This window comes from Rattus rattus, chromosome 3 (genome assembly GCF_011064425.1).
Source record: "Rattus rattus isolate New Zealand chromosome 3, Rrattus_CSIRO_v1, whole genome shotgun sequence".
Classification (NCBI taxonomy): domain Eukaryota; kingdom Metazoa; phylum Chordata; class Mammalia; order Rodentia; family Muridae; genus Rattus; species Rattus rattus.
The window spans coordinates 149,095,219-149,116,068 of record NC_046156.1 but is presented as its reverse complement, the minus strand read 5'-3'; the positions used below and the strand labels follow the sequence as shown (position 1 = coordinate 149,116,068).

General features: G+C 41.7%; 1 pseudogene; it reads right to left on the bottom strand.

Annotated features, from left to right (window-relative positions):
* Positions 1-15,066: 15,066 nt before the first annotated feature.
* LOC116895968 lies at positions 15,067-20,255 on the bottom strand (annotated as a pseudogene).
* Between the last annotated feature and the right edge of the window lie 595 nt (positions 20,256-20,850).

Here is a 20,850-nt window from a genome sequence, read left to right as displayed (position 1 = left end):
GTCAATGCAGTGTTTCCTGCTGAGCTTTGCTGAACGCTTTCCCATAGGTACTTATATGTGACTTCTTACTGTTTTCAGATAGCATATGTTTCTGCTTATCCATTCTCTTTTATTCAAGGGCGTTTGCGCATGTTTCTTTTGTTCCCCCTGGATGGAGTTGGCATTTTTAATTTTGATTTGATTTTGAGTTCACGGCTTCATGGCATGAGGAGCATGGGAGTTCCTGCACCTTCTTCCTCCCCAGGGGTTCCAGTTCTGCTGGATGATGGACGAATGCTATTGCACGTTCATGGGCACTTAAACTGAAGGAACTGGTTTTCATCCAGGCTGTGTGTGTGTGAATATATATGTATTCTTATACACACAGGAGTAGACACTCCTTATTAATTATGCTGCTTAGGTAGGCTTTCTGGAGCTTATTTTTAGGCCCACATATGAAAGACAGAGGGAGAGTCACACACACAAGAGCTTTGTACCTTTATTGTGAAATTGTACCTTTGAACTTTGTATTAAGTGTCAGTTCTCATATTTCTTTTATTTGAACTGTTCTGCAGTCTGCACTCCATCTTGAGGTGATTTTATAATCCTACCCCCACTTCTTTTGTAGTTGAGAAATATTTCCTAGGTTCCTGCATCTAAAAGTAATCACAGAGAGTGAGAGAGAGAGAGAGAGAGAAAGAGAGAGAGAGAGAGAGAGAAAGAGAGAGAGAGAGACAGAGACAGAAAGAGACAGAGACAGAAAGAGACAGAGACAGACAGACACACAGACAGACAGACAGACACACAAACAGACAGACAGACAGACAGACAGACAGACACACACACACACACACACACACACACACACACACACACAGAGTACCATGATATGCCTGTGGAGGTTAGAAGGCAAACATGCAGGATTTGGTTTTCTCTTTTAACTGAGTGGATCCTGGGAATTGAACTCAGGTCATCAGGCTTGTTGACAAATACTTTTGTGTCTGCTGAGCCATACCGCTGGCCCAGTGGCAGCTCTTCCATAGGAGCAGACTGTATTTTCTTATGAACGCACCACTGATGTTTCTCGTCATCTGTGGTGTCTAATGGGGAGCAAATTGAAGTGAGATGGTTTCTGTGTTCACAATTTCCACTTTAAAGTCTGGAAACTTTGTTCAGTCTAGGAGGTTATCATTCCTATACCACCCACCTCATGTTGTATAGAATACAGCTTCATCATAGACATTTTCTTGTCTTTCAAAGCTTTGTAAATGCTTTGTTATTCGCTCTGTTTTGTTGCTTGGATTCCAGTGATATGTATGTATGAAGTGATGTCGTCTGTCTGTCTACACGTTTCCTTTTTTCACGTTAGGTGTGCTTCTCAGGACATTTCCAGGATCATCCTGCTGTGGCCTCTTGTGATGGTTTGTATATGCTTGGCACAGGATTAGAAGGTGTGTCCCTGTTGGAGTAGGTGTGTCACTGTGGGAGTGGGATTAACCCTCATCTTGGCTGTCTAGAAGGTCGTCTTCTCCCAGCAGCCTTCAGATGAAGATGTGGAACTCTCGGCTCCTCCTACACCATGCCTACCTGGATACTGCCATGCTCTCGCCTTGATGATAATGAACTGAATCTCTGAACCTGTAAGCCAGACCCAATTAAATATTGTCTTTTTAAGAGTTGCCTTGGTCATGGTGTCTGTTCACAGCAGTAAATCCCTAACTAAGACCCGTTTTTATGCTTTGGTTTTTCTCTGTACATGAGCTCAGATTATGTCTTTCCTTGTTGACTCTCAGACTGCTGCATTTCTGAACTCCCTGTATTAGAATATTGACCTTGGATCTTCCAGATTCTATAGTTAAACATCTTAGTTAATTTAAAAATGTTCTGTGGGATCATGTTTTTCTGAGGGTGTTTCTCCCAGTGATATGCATTTAATGGCTATTACCTAGGCCAGTGGTTCTCAATCTTCCTCATGCTACAACACTTTAACGCAGTTCTTCCTGTTGTGGTGACCACCCCCAACCGTAAAACTATTTTTGTTGCTACTTCATAGCTCTAATTTTGCTTCTGTTATGGGTTGTGTTGTAAAGATATGATATACAGGGGTTGACATTCACAGGTTGAGAACCCCTGACCTAGGCAATTTTCCACAGAGGGAAGAAAGGTGCACTGGTTCCTCTTATTGCTCAACACTTGACTGGCATGTTTTCCTTGCAATTTCTTTCTGTTTTCTTTTCCTGAGATATCGTTTCACTGTGGACTGCTGGCTGGCCAAGAACTTGATATGCTGACCTTCTTGACCTGTGAACTTACAGAGATCCCTTACCTCTGCCTCCTGAGTGATGGATTTAAAGGCTTTTACCTCCACTCCTGACTTCAGCTCTGCTTTGAGAGTAGAGCTGAGATGGCTTTCAGAAATGGGCACTTCCTGAGATGTGCCTTTAAAACATGGCCTTCCGCAGAGCCTTCTTGGCTTCTGTCAGTGAAACCCTGGAGGGTTTCTGTCAGTGGCTCCGCTCTCCTCCCCCTTGCCATCTGTGGTTATTGTTGGGGATGGGAGTGGGGGATGACACCTGTCACAGCAGCATGTAGCTCTTTACCTTCAGAAGGTTGCACTTTTGGTGCATTTTGATGATTATATATGTATATACATACATACATACATACATACATACATACATACATATGTGTGTGCGTGTGAGTGTGTGTGTGTGTGTTCATTCACTTTGTGCTTCTCTATCCTCCCACATGACCTGCACTTGGTTACAGCTGCACATACTGATCTTACACATTTGACCATCTGTATATTAAACTTCTCTTCAAATTTCACAGAGAGTGAAGTTTCTATGATTTCATATTTCTTACTGCATGTATAATTTCTAGGAGAAGGCAAGAAATGTGGCTTGCATGGACATGTTCACACTTGAAATAAATACCTGCATTTTGAAATAATCTTCATGATTTTATTTGACATGTCTTTAATCCACCAGGCAAATACTTTTTTATAAATATGAGGTCTCTCTCTCTCTCTCTCTCTCTCTCTCTCTCTCAATAGATATATTGCAATAAATATATTGTACTGTCAACACAAAAAGCCATACTTCTAATATAATAAGAGATTTTATTCTGGAGCCATTTTGAGTAACATTGTTAACATATTGTCTTAACATTGTGTTCAACATAGTCCGGGAACACATTTTTGAATTACCCCAAATCCCCTGTTCCCACATAGAAGCAGTTTAATTGTTTACAAAATAAGAACAGCCATAAACGAAGGCTGATTTAAAATATTCTGGTGGGTACATCAGAGAGGCAGGTACAGTGAGCTGGGGAGAGCTTTCTTGTAGGCTTCAGGTGCTACCTGATGACATTCTTAGCTTCTTGGTTGGTGGAAGCCAGTGGTTTGCTATGGTAACAATTTTGCAAGGTCTTTCTCTATTATTCACAGTATATTCTGACATAGAAGTGGGATAGGAATGGGTTTTCAGGGGCTAAGGCTAGCCCGAGATAAGCTATTGTGCCTCTGCACCTGCAGCATTCCAACCCCTCACACAACTGTAGTCTTAATCAACCAGTCTTTGCAGACACAGTTTCTTTCCAGGAATTTTTATTTGGATCACTGTCTACATATCTACATGCGCACACACACACACACACACACACACACACACACACACACACACACACAGACACACACACACAGACACACACAGACACACACAGACACACACACACCACACACATACACACGCACACAGACACACACACACAGACACACACAGACACACACAGACACACACACACACACAGACACACACACACACATTCTAGCCATCTTGATATCTTTTGTTGAGTAGCCTTAGTTTTGTTCACTCTGTTTAAATAGCCTGTTTATCAGGTGCTAAAATTGTAATCTTTTTATAGCACATTATTATGATTATTCTTTCAGTTATTTGATACATTGTGTACAAGAGGCTTTTTGTGTCTTCTTTCTTTGTTGGGTTTTTTTTTTTTTCTGTCATGATTTTGGATTACGTCCAGAAAGGTCCAGGTTGAACCTTAAAAGTCACATGCAATGTGAAATAATTCTCTACTTATTGAGATTCAGAATTATTTAAAAGGCATGAACAAGAATGTCAATCTTTTGAGGCACATACTCAATAAAACACAATTTGGGAAATCCTTCTGTAGAATTTTAACAGCAAACATGCCGAGTGTTCTATAAGAACACACCCATGTTGTTAAATAAGTATTAGCTTTTGTTTGTCTAAATTCTCTTAAAAGTCAGAAAGGAGATTAAGTTCAGAGTCCTTTCGGAGGACTGATTTTTCTCCCCTCAGCCTGTTAGGATGGTTAATCGTACTTGGAATTTAACTCTCCGACAATCACCCGCACATCCCCTGTAATCTGTGCTTAGGGATGCCGCTATGTGATAGAGTTCCAGATTGGGTGCAATGGTGTTTTTGCACCTACACTCCTGACATAGTTGACAAACTCTTCAGAGTCTTATGCAGAGCCAAGACAGAATGACCTTGGTATCTCTTGGCTGCCTGGATAAGTGTGTCCAACCCCAGTTAGTAGACTGTGGGAATCTTCTACACCTTTCCAACCTGTGTGGAAACGTAAGCAAACAAACACAGTAAGAGGATCTGTGGAGACAGATAGCTAGGCAGGTTCATGGAGGTGCCACAGAACACTCGATACTATACTGCTCTCCACCCATCAGACTCCCCCTTTCCAAAAGTCCCTTCTAGTCCACAGAATGTTTCTCGTATTTCTCCACAAGCAACACCCATTGCTGTAGAGAGCAAATCACTTATCACATAGACGTATGCATGCTATTTTTGATACCTAATGGTTTTTAAAATGTTTTTTTCCTGCATCTGTAATTATAACAATCCATCTTTGGTACTTAATAATGTGCACTTGTATTTCCCCCTCATTTTTATTGAGTGACTGTTTTGAGGTTTGCTCACCTCGTTTTTTTCCAGCACCGGATTTACTTTACCAATGCAGCTGCTTGGCCACTCCGTTGTGTGTTTTAACTTCATTGTGTTTATCTCCCTTTCCTATTTTGCTATTGTCGATATTTTTTCTAGTTTCCAGAGTCCATTGCTTAATTCATTGATTTCTACTTTTTGTTTAGTACTGAAAACATTCAAAGTTAGAAATTTCTCTCCAAGTACTTAACATTCGATTAATATCGAGGTTGGGAAACCTAAGGTATAGGAACATTCGTTCTGCGGCTGTAAACGAAGCCTGGCAGAGCATGTACCACCCACCTATCCACACACTGCCCACGGCTGCTTCCATGCTCGCCTGGCACACCAGGCGAGAGCAAGGCGTCATCATGGCTGGCAAGCCTAGATATGTATGTACCACAGCAATTTACAGGAAAGGCTTCGTGCGTAACTTCTGATACACAGCTTTGTTGCTTTGATTTTCTAAATAATCTGCAATTATTTATGCCCCCAAAGTTATCCAGAAAATTGTTTCCTATTTGCTTTTTCTTATACATAACTTTATTGATTTCTCCCTTTTATTGTATTTGGGCAGAGGCTGTGACCTATGCGGCTTCTGTTTTTAGTTAGTTGTAGGAAGATGATCTATGGCGGTGTAAAATATGAACACTTTTTATAGCTGCCCCAAGGACATTGAAAAAAGATGCACATCCTCTATCGCAAAGTTAATATTTGGCGACCTTATTTGTTACACATTGGAACTCTGTTTTTCTTTATTGCTTATTGTTTATATAAAGATCGGAAATTTGCTATGAAACTATGCATGTGATTTTTATTGGCATCTTATATTTCTTTTAGCTTTGGTTTGGATTATTTTGATACTAAGCCACTTGAAAGAGAAGTTTTCATGGAAATATGAGGAGCACTGATTTGCAAGGTCCCTGGTGGTGGGGCTTGCTCTCTCATTGCTCTCGGGCTCAGTCCCCTGTCCTCGTGCAGCTGAGCACTGGCCAGGGCAAGATGCTGCTTGGCTGCCTCTGTTTCTGGTGCTGGCCTTTCTGGTGGCATGATTGTGGCAGCTGGCCACAAATGCAGAATGAACCTGAGGCCGTTAGAACAGCCCATTTTCACACAGCCAAAATGCCTGTCCATCAAACACTGTGCTGAGCAAATGCATGGTGCTTGCTTACGTCATGAGGTTCTACCGGGGCTTACTACATGACATGAGTAAAATCTCATTGGAAAGTTGCCCATTTGCCAGTGTAAAATCCTGTCCAATAATAAACTTACCTATGAAGTTTGTTTCCATGACATTGCCTGTATGCTTTCTTTTCTGCTGCAGAGTTCGGTTATGGTTTTGACCATTGTTGTATTCTGGGTTTCAACTGTTATTTTGTTTAAATATGCCATGGCAGGATATATTTCCCTCAAATGTCCAAACATTCTCTTCATACCACAAGCTCCTTTTTATAGGGGCACTGGGCATTCTTCTAATAGAGAATTTGGTGCTAAGCTCTTTCCCCTTGAATGCTGGGTGACCTATGACTATGGCAGCAGTCATACAGCATAACTTGAAGGCCATAAGAGGCAGCTCAGCACTCATTGGTTCTCTTGGCTGCTTGCCCTGAAGCCCAGGCACCACAGGGCCAGTGCTGCTATGTCCTCACAGCTGGACAGCCACACCATTGCAGCCACATCCACATAGCCACGCCCACACAGCAGGATAGTCACACCAATGCAGCCACATCCTCATAGCCACATCCATGTACCACACTGCTTTCAGAATCATGCATTTTGCTGCTTCCCTGGATTGTTGTTTTATTCCACAGTTTACAGAGTTATTCTGCTCATTTCCTCAGAAGCGGCTCCAAGACACCACTGTGGAAAAGGTTTTTCTCCGGGGTCACCACCCTATCTCCTTATGTCATGCTTTTCTTTCTTTTTGGGCAGTTGTCACATCCATTTGCTGGTGTATGAACCCATGTTCCTGACTGCAGTACAGGCCCTCTGACAGCTGAGATTTTAGTGTGGTTGGCACACAGAGAGGCGGTTCTTTGCAGCTGTACCCCATGTTTTTAGAGGAGGTTGTCAGACAGTGTTTGTAAGTAAGTACACACATTATCTGCTTCTTACACGATCAGACTCTTCCCTATATTTTCTATTAACATTTGAGAAGACCTAGGGCGATCTCTGTACTTCCCTTGTGGACCTAGCATTGACTCTCATTGTGATTTTGGGGGTCATAGTTCTATCCCCCATAGTTAGCATCATGTTTTTTTCTGTCACATATATTCTGGAAGATAAACCAAATGCAGTCTTATTTTCATGTTCCTTTGCAGGAACAGTTGTCCCAAATGGATAGATATAGGATCTTTTCTCCTGCATATAAACATGTTTCACTTAACCCTCACATTCTTGGTTTCAGGACACAGACTTACAACCCTGAGGTTCTGTCAGCTTAAGGCCAGCATGACTTGGGCATGGCAGGGCAAGCCTGTAATCCCAACTATCTGGGAGGCTGCCGCAAGAGGATAACAAGTCAAGGCTGCCTTTTGGCCAATGCAGATGTCTCAAAATACAAAAGGGGGCTGGCTATACATCTTAGTAGAGGAGGACTTGTTCAACATGTGAGATTTACTTGGTTGGTTTACTCTTTGATATAAAACAGTAGCAACAATCAAAACAAAGAGGAAGGAGAGGAAGAGAATCTTAGAAGGTGAAAGAGAAGACTAGGAGGAAGAGGAAGAGGTGAAGAGAGAGGAAGAGGAAGAGGAGGAGGAAAAGGAGGAGGAGGAGGAGGAGGAGGAGGAGGAGGAGGAGGAGCCTCTTACACCACGTTCCTTCCCACAATCTCCCCAAGGAGAATGTGTCTCTGTGTTCTCCGCATCTAGAGATCATTCAGCTGCCTTGGCCCTGGGTCATTCCCTCCATCTTTAAAGCCCACAGTGTAGGTAAGTCCCCACTCTGCTCCGCCCTCTCTTTGCCAGGCACATCTGCCTTTAATCTCCCTCCTCTGCCTCCTTTCCTGTATTTAGATTCCTTAAGATGACATTGGCACATTAGAACCATTCATGTTTATTAATCTGTTACTTTTAGACTAACTATCAAATTTATTTTCTTCTGTGGCCCTAGTTCACCTTTGCCCCTGATGTAACATATTCACAGGCACCTGGGAGAGCCATGGCTTCTTCAAACTGAATACTTCAGTCTGCCTTTACTTACTTTTCCTAGCGATGATTTTTTTTTTGTAATTGGCATGTTTTTCAAATGAGAGGATGTCATTTTATTATTCAGTTAAAGAATCATGTGTATGGCATTTTGCATACATGTTTGTGTATTAGGTGTATGCCAGGTGCCTGTGAAGGCTGAAAATGGATAGTGGATCCTCTGGAACTGGAGTTACACCACTGTCCTGTGAAGAACAGCCAGCGCCATCAACCACAGAGCCATGTCTTCTACTATTTAAGGAACTGTATCCCTTGCTTTCTGTTTGCTCCTTCTTTCAGTAAATCCTCGAATATAAATTTAAGTGATGGATGGAGATCAATAGCCACATTTAACTTGCACGTTTGGAGTCTTGAGTTCAATTTCTGGTAGTGGCAAAAAACATAGCTTGATTTTATTGACTGCTTTTATAACTTCTCACAAAAATATTCTAAATCACTTACTATGTTTGTGACATTGTCAAATCTGTGGTTCAAAATGTCTGTTTTACCTTAAATTCCTTTTTAGGTGTTTTAAGTATAAAACTAAGAATGTTTTATGATATAGGCTCCTTCACTTTGAATAAAGAATATTTTACTGTTTATGAAAATATGCATCAGAAATTAAAGACTTTTAACTTATGTCTTGAAGCATCAGTTTTGCAGGAGAGCATCTGTTCTGGATTCTTTCCATTGAATATATCTCCATCTTATTATTTATTTTTTTTCTTGTTGATTGACATGATATCAAGATAACATTTGTTTGTGGTTTCAAAACCAAACGCACAGAAAGGGCTTTTACCCCCACCTCTCCCTTCTCCTCATTTCACTCATTGGAGCGAGACCCTCATACTCCTTATACATTCTTAAATCTCCCAGGCTCCCTGTCTGACTTGGACATGCCAGTCTAAGTCCTTCTTGTTGTGGAATTGGTCCAGCAATGGATATCCATGTGTAGCTTATATGGAAAAGGATGGTGGATTCTCAAAGAAGAGATTGTGTCTAAGTAGTTGACTTGAAGTTAAAGAAGAGTTGTCCTCAGGTCCTGAGGCATCGCCTTATCAGGTGAGCCCTTTCAAAGAGTCTGGAGATCAAGGCTGATAGGATTGGACAAAGTGGTAGAGGTACTCTCTGATTAGTCATCCTCTAGAGAGGTCACATGTCAGGGAGTGATGACTGGCCTCTGGAGCTGAGGACCTCAGCCCTAAAAATGCAGGCGTGTGATTTCTGCTGTCAGTCAGGGAGTTTGGAAGGACCTCGTCTGGTGTACTTAGACCCAAGAGTCATCTTGGTTTGGGCTGGTGTGATTTAGGATGCAAACCCAGAGGGTACACGCAGGTCTCCTTAGAAGAAGGCCGCAGAAGCATAAGCCAGGGATGCGTTAGCGGCTAAGCTTTGGTATTTGTCTCACAGTTTTGGAAAGTGGGTATGTTTTTGTTTCTAAACAATGTACTTGAGTCCCATGTACAGAATTATTAACTTCTGCTGCCAGAAGCAGTTCTTACAAAGTATGGACTCCTCTATACGTCTGCCCAATCAGGGTTTTAACAAAGGGCGGAGAGGCCACACAGGCCACACAGGCCACGGTGTTTCTAGTCCCAAGGTTGTGGGCTTTTGTGGCTCGATGCTCCCTTTTATCTTTTACCAACTGGAGGAGAAAGCAGTTCTACTTTGTAAGCCTACAGATCGTGGAACTTCCAGTTTCTCTGAACTCCCAATTCTGCTAGCAAAATGACCACTTCTGTAGCCATTAGCTACCTATGTCAGCTTTCCAATTTCATTTTCGGAGTCTGGAGTACATTTGTTTCACTTTCTACTCTCAATGTTATCGCAGGCGACAGGGTTGGCAAATACCTTACCACTGCAGCCTAAGAACTTTCTAGCCTCCTGCCTCTCAGCCCTCAAGCCCCGTGACATGTTTGTATTCCACTGTGGTGGCACATTACCTGCTACGTCATTCTTCATTGCTCAGCCTCCCTGGACGGCAACCAGACTTTCTGTGGCTTACAGAGTGATCAAGGCTTCTTTCTGTGGAGATGACTGTGGCTAGCAGAGTCAGTAGCCCCTCTGTGGAAGTGCAGGGTGATTTCAGGTGATGACTGGGTTCCGCTTGAAAATGTCGATTGTTACTCTGCTCACATCTTATTGGCCAAAGCAAGTCACAAGGCCAAGCTCAGGTCAGTGAGTCAGCTTTTCTTCCTTTGGAACGCAGTTGGGTTTATCTATCCTATAGACTACAGCCTGCCTCAGTGTCAGAGAGGGCTGCGAATAGTGAGGTAGATGTAAGCTGTGAGGTCTGGCAATTTACTTTTCTTCATTGAAAGGCACTGATCTACATGTGATTCATTAAGCAGGAGGTGGGTATGTGACTTTTTCATTCTAATTTTATTTCAAATTTTAAAAATGTGTTCTTGAGAATTTCATACATATATGCAATGAAATACTCACATTCACCGCCCATTTTCTCTAACTCTCCCCATATCTTTCTTCAACATTGTCTTCTCCTAATCTTATGTATCTATTTATTTATTTACCTATTTATGATGACCTACTAAATCCAGTTACTCTTGCCCTTATGTGCATGGCTGTGGAGCCATCTACCAGAGCACGAATCTTACCAGTGGCCACAACCTTAAAAAGGAATGACTCTTCTGCCATCAGCTCCTCAGGAAGGGGGTAGGGACGGGGTAGGGACGGGGTAGGGCGGTCGGTGCTGGAGACCACCTCTTTCATCTATTTGGAACATGGACTATTTTAGTCAATAAAGTATGAGTAGGTATGACATGTGACTATCAGTATCCCAGGCTCCTTGAAAGGTGGACTATTGAGAAAGTCACACTATTCCCAGAGACAAACCTGGGCCATTAAAGTTCTGCCTAATGGCCCAACACATGGGCTGTTTTTAAACACACCATTTGCAACACTTAACTTGTAGTCTCAAGACTGACCTTCCCCCCCATTTTTATTAAATTGGTATTTCTTATTTACATTTCAAACGTTATACCCTTTCCTGGTTTCCTGTCCATCAGCCGCTTAACCGTCCACCTCCCCTTCTATATGGTGTTCCTTTTCCCACCCAGCCCCCATTACCACCTTCCCAACAATCCCCTGCACTGGGGTCCAACCTTGCAGGACCAAGGCTTCCCTTCCACTGGTGCTCTTACTAGGCTGTTCAATGCCTATGAGGTCAGAGTCCAGGGTCAGTCCATGTATAGTCTTTAGGTAGTGGCTTGGTCCTGGAAGCTCTGGTTGCTTGGCATTGTTGTACATATGGGGTCTCGAGCCCCTTCAAGCTCTTCCAGTTCTTTCTCTGATTCCTTCAACGGGGGTCCTGTTCTCAGTTCAGTGGATTGCTGCTGGCATTCACCTCTGTATTTGGCATGTTCTGGCTGTGTCTCTAAGGAGAGATCTATATCTGGTTCTTGTCACATGCACTTCTTAGCTTCATCCATCTTATCTAGTTTTGGTGGCTGTATATATAAGGGCCACATGTGGGGTAGACTCTGAATGGGTGTTCCTTCTAAACTTAACCTCCATATCACCTCCTATGGATATTTTTGTTCCCCTTTTAAAGAAGGAATGAAGCATCTGCATTTTGGTCATCCTTCTTGAGTCTCTTGTGTTCTGTGCATCTAGGGTAATTCGAGCATTTGGGCTAATAGCCACTTATCAATGGGTGCATACCGTGTGTATTTTTCTGTGACTATGTTACCTCACTCAGGATGATATTTTCCAGTTCCATCTATTTGCCTATGAATTTCATAAAGTCATTGTTTTTGATAGCTGAGTAGTACTCCATTGTGTAGATGTACCACATTTTCTGTATCCATTCCTCTGAGTGGATCTGTTGAAGGGCATCTGGGTTATTTCCAGCTCCTGGCTATTATAAATAAGGCTGCTATGAACATAGTGGAGCACGTGTCCTCATTGTATGTTGGAGCATCTTTTGGATATATGCCCAGGAGAGGTATAGCTGGGTCCTTAGGTAGTGTAGTGTCCAATTTTCTGAGGAACCTCCAGACTGATTTCCAGAATGGTTGTACCAGTCTGCAGTCCCACCAACAATGGAGGAGTGTTCCTCTTTCTCCGCATCCTCACCAGCATCTGCTGTCACCTGAGTTTTTGATCTTAGCCATTCTGACTGGTGTGAGGTGGAATCTCAGGGTTGTTTTGATTTGCATTTCCCTGATGAATAAGGATGTTGAACATTTCTTTAGGTGTTTCTCAGCCATTCAGCATTCCTCAGCTTTGAATTCTTTGTTTAGCTCTGTACCCCATTTTTAATAGGGTTATTTGTCTCCCTGCAGTCTAACTTCATGAGTTCTTTGTATATTTTAGATATAAGCCCTCTATCAGTTGTAGGATTGGTAAAGATTTTTTCCTAATCTGTTGGTTGCCATTTTGTCCTAACAACAGTGTCCTTTGCCTTACAGAAGCTTTGCAGTTTTATGAGATCCCATTTGTCGATTCTTGATCTTAGAGCATAAGCCATTGTGTTTTGTTCAAGAAATTTTTTCCAGTGCCCATGTGTTCGAGATGCTGCCCTAGTTTTTCTTCTATTAGTTTGAGTGTATCTGGTTTGATGTGGAGGTCCTTGATCCACTTGGACTTAAGCTTTGTACAGGGTGATAAGCATGGATCGATTTGCATTCTTCTGCATGCTGACCTCCAGTTGAACCAGCACCATTTGCTGAAAATGCTATCTTTTTTCCATTGGATGGTTTTGACTCCTCTGTCAAAAATCAAGTGCCCATAGGTGTGTGGGTTCATTTCTGGGTCTTCAATTCTGTTCCACTGGTCTATTTGTCTGTCCTCTGTACCAAGCCATGCAGTTTTTTATCACTATTGCTCTGTAATACTGCTTGAGTTCAGGGATAGTGATTCCCCTGAAGTCCTTTTATTGTTGAGGATAGTTTTAGCTATCCTGGGTTTTTTGTTATTCAGATGAATTTGCAAATTGTTCTGTCTAACTCTTTGAAGAATTGGATTGGTATTTTGATGGGGATTGCATTGAATCTGTAGATTTTTTTTGGTAAAATGGCCATTTTACTATATTAATCCTGCCAATCCATGAGCATGGGAGATCTTTCCATCTTCTGAGATCTTCCTCAATTTCTTTCTTCAGAGGCTTGAAGTTCTTATCATACAGATCTTTCACTTGCTTGATTAAAGTCACACTAAGGTATTTTATATTATTTGGGACTATTATGAAGGGTGTCGTTTCCCTAATTTCTTTCTCGGTTTGTTTCTCTTTTGTGTAGAGGAAGGCTACTGATTTTTTGAGTTAATTTAATATCCAGCCACTTTGCTGAAGTTGTTTATCAGCTTTAGTAGTTCTCTGCTAGAACTTTTGTGGTCACTTAAGTATACTATCTTCCTTTCCAAATTGTATCTCTTTGACCTCCTTTTGTCGTCTGATTGCTTTGTCTAGGACTTTGAGAACTATATTGAGTAAGTAGGGAGAGAGTGGGCAGCCTTGTCTAGTTCCTGATTTTAGTGGGATTGCTTCAAATTTCTCTTAATTTAGTTTAATGTTAGGTACTAATTTGCTGTATATGGCTTTTACTATGTTTAGGTATGGGTCTTGAATTCCTATTCTTTCCAGGACTTTTATCATGAAGGGGTGTTGAATTTTGTCAAATGCTTTCTCAGCATCTAATGAATTTGTTTATATAGTGGATTACACTGATGGATTTCCATATATTAAACCATCCCTACATACCTGGGATGAAGCCTACTTTATCATGATGGATGATCGTTTTGATATGTTCTTGGATTCGGTTTGCAAGAATTTTATTGAGTATTTTTGCATCGATATTCATAAGGGAAATTGTTCTGAAGTTCTCTTTCTTTGTTGGGTCTTCGTGTATTTTAGGTATAAGAGTAATTGTGGCTTCATAGAAGGAATTTGGTAGTGCTCCGTCTGTTTCAATTTTGTGGAATAGTTTGGATAGTATTGGTATGAGGTCTTCTATGAAGGTCTGATAAAATTCTTCACTAAACCCATCTGGACCTGGGCTCTTTTTGGTTGGGAGACTTTTAATGACTGCTTCTATTTCTTTAGGAGTTATAGGGTTGTTTAACTGGTTTATCTGTTCTTGATTTAACCTTGGTAGCTGGTATTTGTCTAGAAAATTGTCCATTTCCTTTAGATTTTCAAGTTTTGTTTAATGTAGGCTTTTGTAGTAGGATCTGATAAGTTTTTGAATTTACTCAGATTCTGTTTTTATGTCTCCCTTTCACTAAGATTGACCTTTTCTTAATAGGAATTTTGCTGAATTTATCCATAACTGAAGCTAACAGGGCTGGGCCTCCTGGAAGCTGCCTACCTGCCCAGTATAAGCCACATTCCTTGTGAGTATTCAACTGTTTCAAACCAGCATTTAAGGCTAGTTAGTGAACTTTGTATCACCCAGGTTCCCATCTACCCTAAATGGAAACCTTCTCCAGATATGCTTCTGTTTGGGTGAAGTACAATCAGTAGGCAAGATGGACACAGTGTGATATCCCTTTTTCCTTGTGAGAGTGACTAAGTAGAAGGTATAGATTAAATTAAGTGAAATAGATGCTTATCATATGACAGATCGGATCCTAAAGAAGCACCTAGAAAATATTGTTACACATGGGAAAAATCCACACTTGATTGCCCTTGAGGAGCAATTTATTTATTTAAAATATAATTTTTATTTATTCTTGAGAATTTTATATATGCATACATTGAAATATGAACCCATCTACCCTATTTCTGTCCATCAACTCTCCACATACCCTGTAATACATTCCCCTTTCAACTCTATGGATTTTTGAGGGAGTATGGTTTCCATTTTGTCTTGGGAATAAAATAATATTAAAAGTTTTTTAAAGTATTAACAGACAGTAAAAATTAAGTACAACATGTCTGTGTGTCACACCACAGCCACAGCCTAGAGAGCAGCTAGCCAGCTATAGTCTACTTTCTGAAGTTTCTCAGCTCTTGTTCTTCAGATTTTGACAGCTGATGTATCTTTTTCCAAGTCCATGTTATTTGTTTCCTTTTTTCTTCCTCATTTTTTTCTTTTTTTAAAAAAAGATTTATTTATTTATTTTATATATATGAGTACACTGTAGCTGTATTCAGACACACCAGAAGAGGGCATCAAATCCCATTAAAGATGGTTGTGAGCCACCATGTGGTTCTTGGGATTTGAACTCAGGACCTCTGGAAGAACAGTCAGTGAGGGCTCTTAACCACTGAGTCATCTCTCCAGCCCCACTTCATTATTTCCTAAGATCATTTTCTTCATCTGAATCGCCACTCTCTTCCCCTTCACATCTACATCACCAGTAATTTCTTCAGCATTTTTAGTCTTTTTAGAGAGCAACAGTGAGTTTGCAAACAGAGAGCACAGGAACTAGGCTGATGGCAGCCTGTGGGCTGGGGTGTGAAGAAGCTTGTTAATTGCAACTATGTTCTCCATTAAAGGGGGGTTCATTCTCTGAAGGTTCATTTAACTTTGCATCCTGCTGGTGCCTTTGTTTTCCCAATATAAAACAAAGAAATTGGGGTTGTTGGCAAACTTGCTTCTGCTAGCAGCTGTCTGCTTGCCGGTGATTTAGTTAGGAAGAAAAACTGTGATCTGTTCAACCACTGGTGAGCTTCTGAGGTGAGTGATTCTGGGACATCTCGTAGAACAAACGCTCCCCACTGGACTTCCTCTCTGGAGGCATTCTTTTGATTATACAACGGCCATTATACACTGAGCCCCCTGCAGCAACATGGTTTGAGTAAGGGTTGGATTCTCTAACTCTAACATTTAATTTTGCACTCCACTGCATTGAACAACTAGGCAGACTCCAACAGCAGAGAATGCCATTCTCAGTAGTGCCTAGAAGATACTTTGAGCATGTCAGTCTTCCAAAGCAAAGGGTGCCTTATTTTCCCAGCTCCTTGGGCAAAGTGTACACTTTAGTTTCCATGTTTCTGAATCCCACATTGTAACTCTTTCCTCAAAGCTAACTGCTAGTAAGGAGCCATCTTTAGAGAACAGTAATCATTTGCTTGATACTTGTGGTAACTACTCAAAAAGTCCAGGCAATGGCTTTTTTGTATATATCAGAATCATCTGTTAATACCCATGGTTTGAACTGGCTATCTTTGTTAGCTGTGAGCAGAATGGGTTTTTCATAGTTTTCTGCACTATTGAAACAGAGCTGGGATGTGGTCATCATATGGCATGGTGATCTTGGTGTTAAGAACAGACCCTTGGGTTTTCTTGCTCTAGCTCCACAGTTTCATTTGCAGCTCCAGGTCATTTTCATTTTCTTGCCTTTGTTCAACTGTTGCCAACCAAGCACTCCATTAAATGAAGTATAAAACTAAAGCTTTGGCTCTTGGATCAACTGTCCAACCAGTAGATATAAGTCTATCTTTCTGTAGATGCATCAAGAGTTCAGTGAATAACTGTTATCTTGTTATCAGAGTGAGAATTACAGAACAAATCTCCCAAAGGTGAGATGGAGAATGTTCAGTGGTAGATCCTAACTGAGAGAGAAACTCCTTATTTTTTGCTGATCCGTCTCCACACTCCACAAGACACACTCACGCCCAACACTGAGTAGATTGATGCCCATTACTGTCAAAGCCTAATCCATAACCAATGCAAACGTGTAGGTATACTTCTTATCATTATGAAAATTTCTCCAATGGTGGATTTTGCTGTCCATGTGACTAGATATGACTCAATCTTCCTATGGGTGGCAGACTACACATGTGAACTTGTTCTTTGCATCCTTCTTGATTTTTGTTGATAGTAAGGTAAAATTGCATGGTTTTTTTTCCTTTTTGAAAACATAAACGGAAAGGCAAAAGTCCTGAATGCAGCAACATATTCTCTCTCATTTTCGAAGGCACTGCACTTGGGGGACCGGTTTATTTAATCCAAAACAAAGGTGAGCTCCTTTGCTTCTACATCCTGGCTTGGTGACTTGGGCAGTCTCACTGAAACCAGCTGAAATATATCTGGTTCTTCTTTACCTATTGTAAGGAAGACAGAATCTTCAGCTTGGAGAGGAATAAAGAGGGTGTGGAGTTTAAGTCCAATGATGAAAATCTGTATCAAAATGTCACTAAGATAGTTCCATAGCTTAACTGTACTACCAAAGGGACATGAGTAAAACTAAAGATGGTTGTTGGGGTTGATGAAGATTCCAGACACCAAATTTTTGTGCCCATGCAGAATGTGAACACACTCTTCTGTGGCTATGCTATGGACCTTAATGAAGATATACCTTTCAAAATAGTTTAAGAGCTGTATATTCAAGCATGTTAAACAAATGAGGATATGGAAGATGGAGTCATTTGGAATCGGCAAAGAACATGGCTCTTCTGAATCCGCCATAGGGAACCACTCAGAGACTATCTTGTACCATCTTTGCACAGACTCATGGGATGCATTTTTAATACACATGCTCATCAGCCTGTGCTGAGTATCTATCTGTAACAGCACTGTTTAGAAGCAAGGGATACAGGATGGGGGCAACCAGGCATGACACCTCATGGGTCTTATGGTGTAGTAGAAGTAGACTGTTCAGTAACAAGTGCTGACTGATGAGGATGGGGTAGAGATAGACACATGAGATAATCATCATCCCAGCAGGCAAGATCTTCCAAACCCACGACATAGCCATCAATTCACTGTCTTTTCTACTCCTCGTGGTTTTCTTGTATTACTTTACAGAACAATTATCCCTGTACCTCTACAAGAGGGACACAGAGTCCTCAGAGTCCAAGTCAGTGTGTGCTATTTTCCAACACTACATTTCTTGACAGTTTCAGGGACATATTGATCTTCTGGGTTGTCTCCATAACAGTTGTGCCACTGTTGCACAAGCGGGTGTATCTTGATAATGGACATTTTGAAAAAAAGAAAAAGTAATCAAGCTGGCAGTGAAAGTTAACACTTGCAGCTGGACAGACTGAGCTCAGAGATCTGACTCTGTTTCACACACCTCATATTGCAGAGTCAGTGAGCTATCCCTGAGATAGCCTTGCTGTAGGCACAGCAAAAACACATGAGAATATGTGAAACTGTATGAAGGTACTTGGTCTGGCTTCATACTAGTGCACCATTTCTCTTGTATTCTACCAAATAAATATGTGTACCCAGGCTGGGGTCAGAGTTGGAGAGTATTACCAAGCTACTGGGCAAAGTGAAGGCCATAGTAAGAGTAGTGCATTGAGCCACTTGTGTATAAAGCACAGCCTTCCACTTAACGTGGTTCAGAGAAGTGACTTCCTTGGTGGACACTGTGGGAAAAAAACACCATGTAACCCATTTGTCTCAGATGTTTTTAAATTACGAATACAACCCACGAGAGGATAGCAGTTTGCATTCAGCTTTGTCCTGGCGGTTGATGGCAGTGAGTACTTTCATAAATCCTTTAGAAAATAGAATCCATTTTTCAAGACGCCTCAGCTGTCAGAATCTGATTTCCTGGTTGAATGAAATGGCCTTGTTATTCAAATCCTTTGGGTATAAATTTATTTTACATGAATTTACTCAAGAAATTGATTACAATTCCCTTCCCACCTTGTGTCGTGAGTTGTATAATAGGAGGTTTAGTGAGAAGAGATTGAAATAGCTTTTAATGACTCCTCCCCCGCCCCCCTCCATATTTCCAGACTAGGAGACTTTGGGCTTTCTTAGCTTTTAGATCTTTGACCTTTTAAAAACATCAATGCCCATTGGGCCTTTCATCTGTTTGCTTTTTAGAAACAAACTCAAAGGGCCGCAGTTGCTTGTCATTCTTGTCCCCACTACAGCTGACAGTGCCAAGGCTGGGGGAGAAATCTGAGGCAATGCCTCCTTTCTGTCATGCCATTCCAGATGACTCCTGTTTGTTTCTCTCGGTGTCTCTGTCTGTCACTGATGGAGATATGGATAGTCTCAAGTTTCAGTGTGATGGCAGTGTTTCTCACTCATTCGAAGTCTATCAGGATCTTCATGACAGAAGAACATCCTAGGGGATTCGCTGCAAGGATTTTGACACTGGAGCACCTGGGGCCCACAGGATGTGACCAGGGCTAAGCACTCCGCGTATAGCTAAATAAGGTAAGAAAAACATTGGAAAATTTGGCTTACATATGAAGATTAACCTCTTGGGGCATGGAACAGGCTGGAGGGAGTGACTAGAAATTAGGATACCTGTAATTCCCCCAGGGAACAGGGCTGAAGTACCTGGGAGGTGATGGTTGTTTTGTGAAGGGCAGTAACTGTGTTGATAGTTCTGTGTTGCATGGGGATTGTGTATACCTGTACTAGTCAAGGTTCTTAGGTCCTAGCCATGGCCAGGCATTTGGTCCTGGGGCCACCTGATGCTCCATGTCTGTTTCACAGGTCCTTTCTATTGCCACCACTATTCTATAATACTTGACATCAACAGACTGACTTGACGTGGAGCCGATGGGGCTGTGGACATGTCTGCTAACTGCAGCTCGAGTTCTACGTTTGTCCTTCTTGAATCCCTGCTCCTTATTCTCCTCTGCTCAGGACCCTTCCATATACTGGCAGAGAGATTATTTTCTGGTTTCTGTCTTTTTCCCTGGGTTTAATGCTTGGCCTGTTGCTCTGAACATGATCATGTTCTTCTGCTGATAGGGATGCTGCTTTTGGCTGCCTTGGATACACACTCGCATGAGAATGTCAAGGGGCAGTGTTCTCATTAGAAGTTCATGCAGTCAGTTCTGGTGAGCGGGAACTGGACAGATCTGCTCTTCGTGTGTGTCCTTTATGCCCCTCAGTGTGCCTTTTCTACTCAGGCATGCCCCGCCCTTGTGGTGCGGGTGATAGAGCCATATATACCTGTGGGGAACAAGTCTTCTATCATGAAGCCACATTTCCAGCCTTTTTTAACTTAAAAAAACATCGACAGGGTCTTATTAATTTACCCAGGCTGACCTTAAACTTATTACCCTCCTGACTGAGTCTGTCAGCAGCTGGTATTATTTATAGGCTGGCGGCATTTGGCATAGCTTCTCAGATCTCTTCTTTTCACTTTAGTTTTTCACACACATTCTCTTATGCATACCTTCAGCATCCTGAGCATCTGTTTCATAGACCTGGTCACACTGCATTGCTATATGAGTCCTTTAACTCACCAATTATAGTCTAAACCCATAGCTATTTACTGAACACTCTTATTTTATTTTTTAACTTTAATTTTTAAATCTGAATAAGGGTTTCTCTCTGTAGTCCTGACTGCCCTGGAACTCATGTCGTAGACCAGGCTGGACTTGAACTATGAGATCTCTCTGCTTCTGCCTCCTGAGTGCTAGGATTAAAGGTCTGTGTCATAACTCCGTGCCTGGCTTATTTACTGAACACTTTTTTTTTTTTATTAACTTGAGTATTTCTTATTTACATTTCGAGTGTTATTCCCTTTCCCGGTTTCCGGGCAAACACCCCCCTAATCCCTCCCCCTCCCCTTCTTTATGGGTGTTCCTCTCCCCATCCTCCCCCCATTGCCGCCCTCCCCCCAACAATCACATTCACTGGGGGTTCAGTCTTAGCAGGACCCAGGGATTCCCCTTCCACTGGTGCTCTTACTAGGATATTCATTGCTCCCTATGAGGTCAGAGTCCAGGGTCAGTCCATGTATAGTCTTTAGGTAGTGGCTTAGTCCCTGGAAGCTCTGGTTGCTTGGCATTGTTGTACATATGGTGTCTCGAG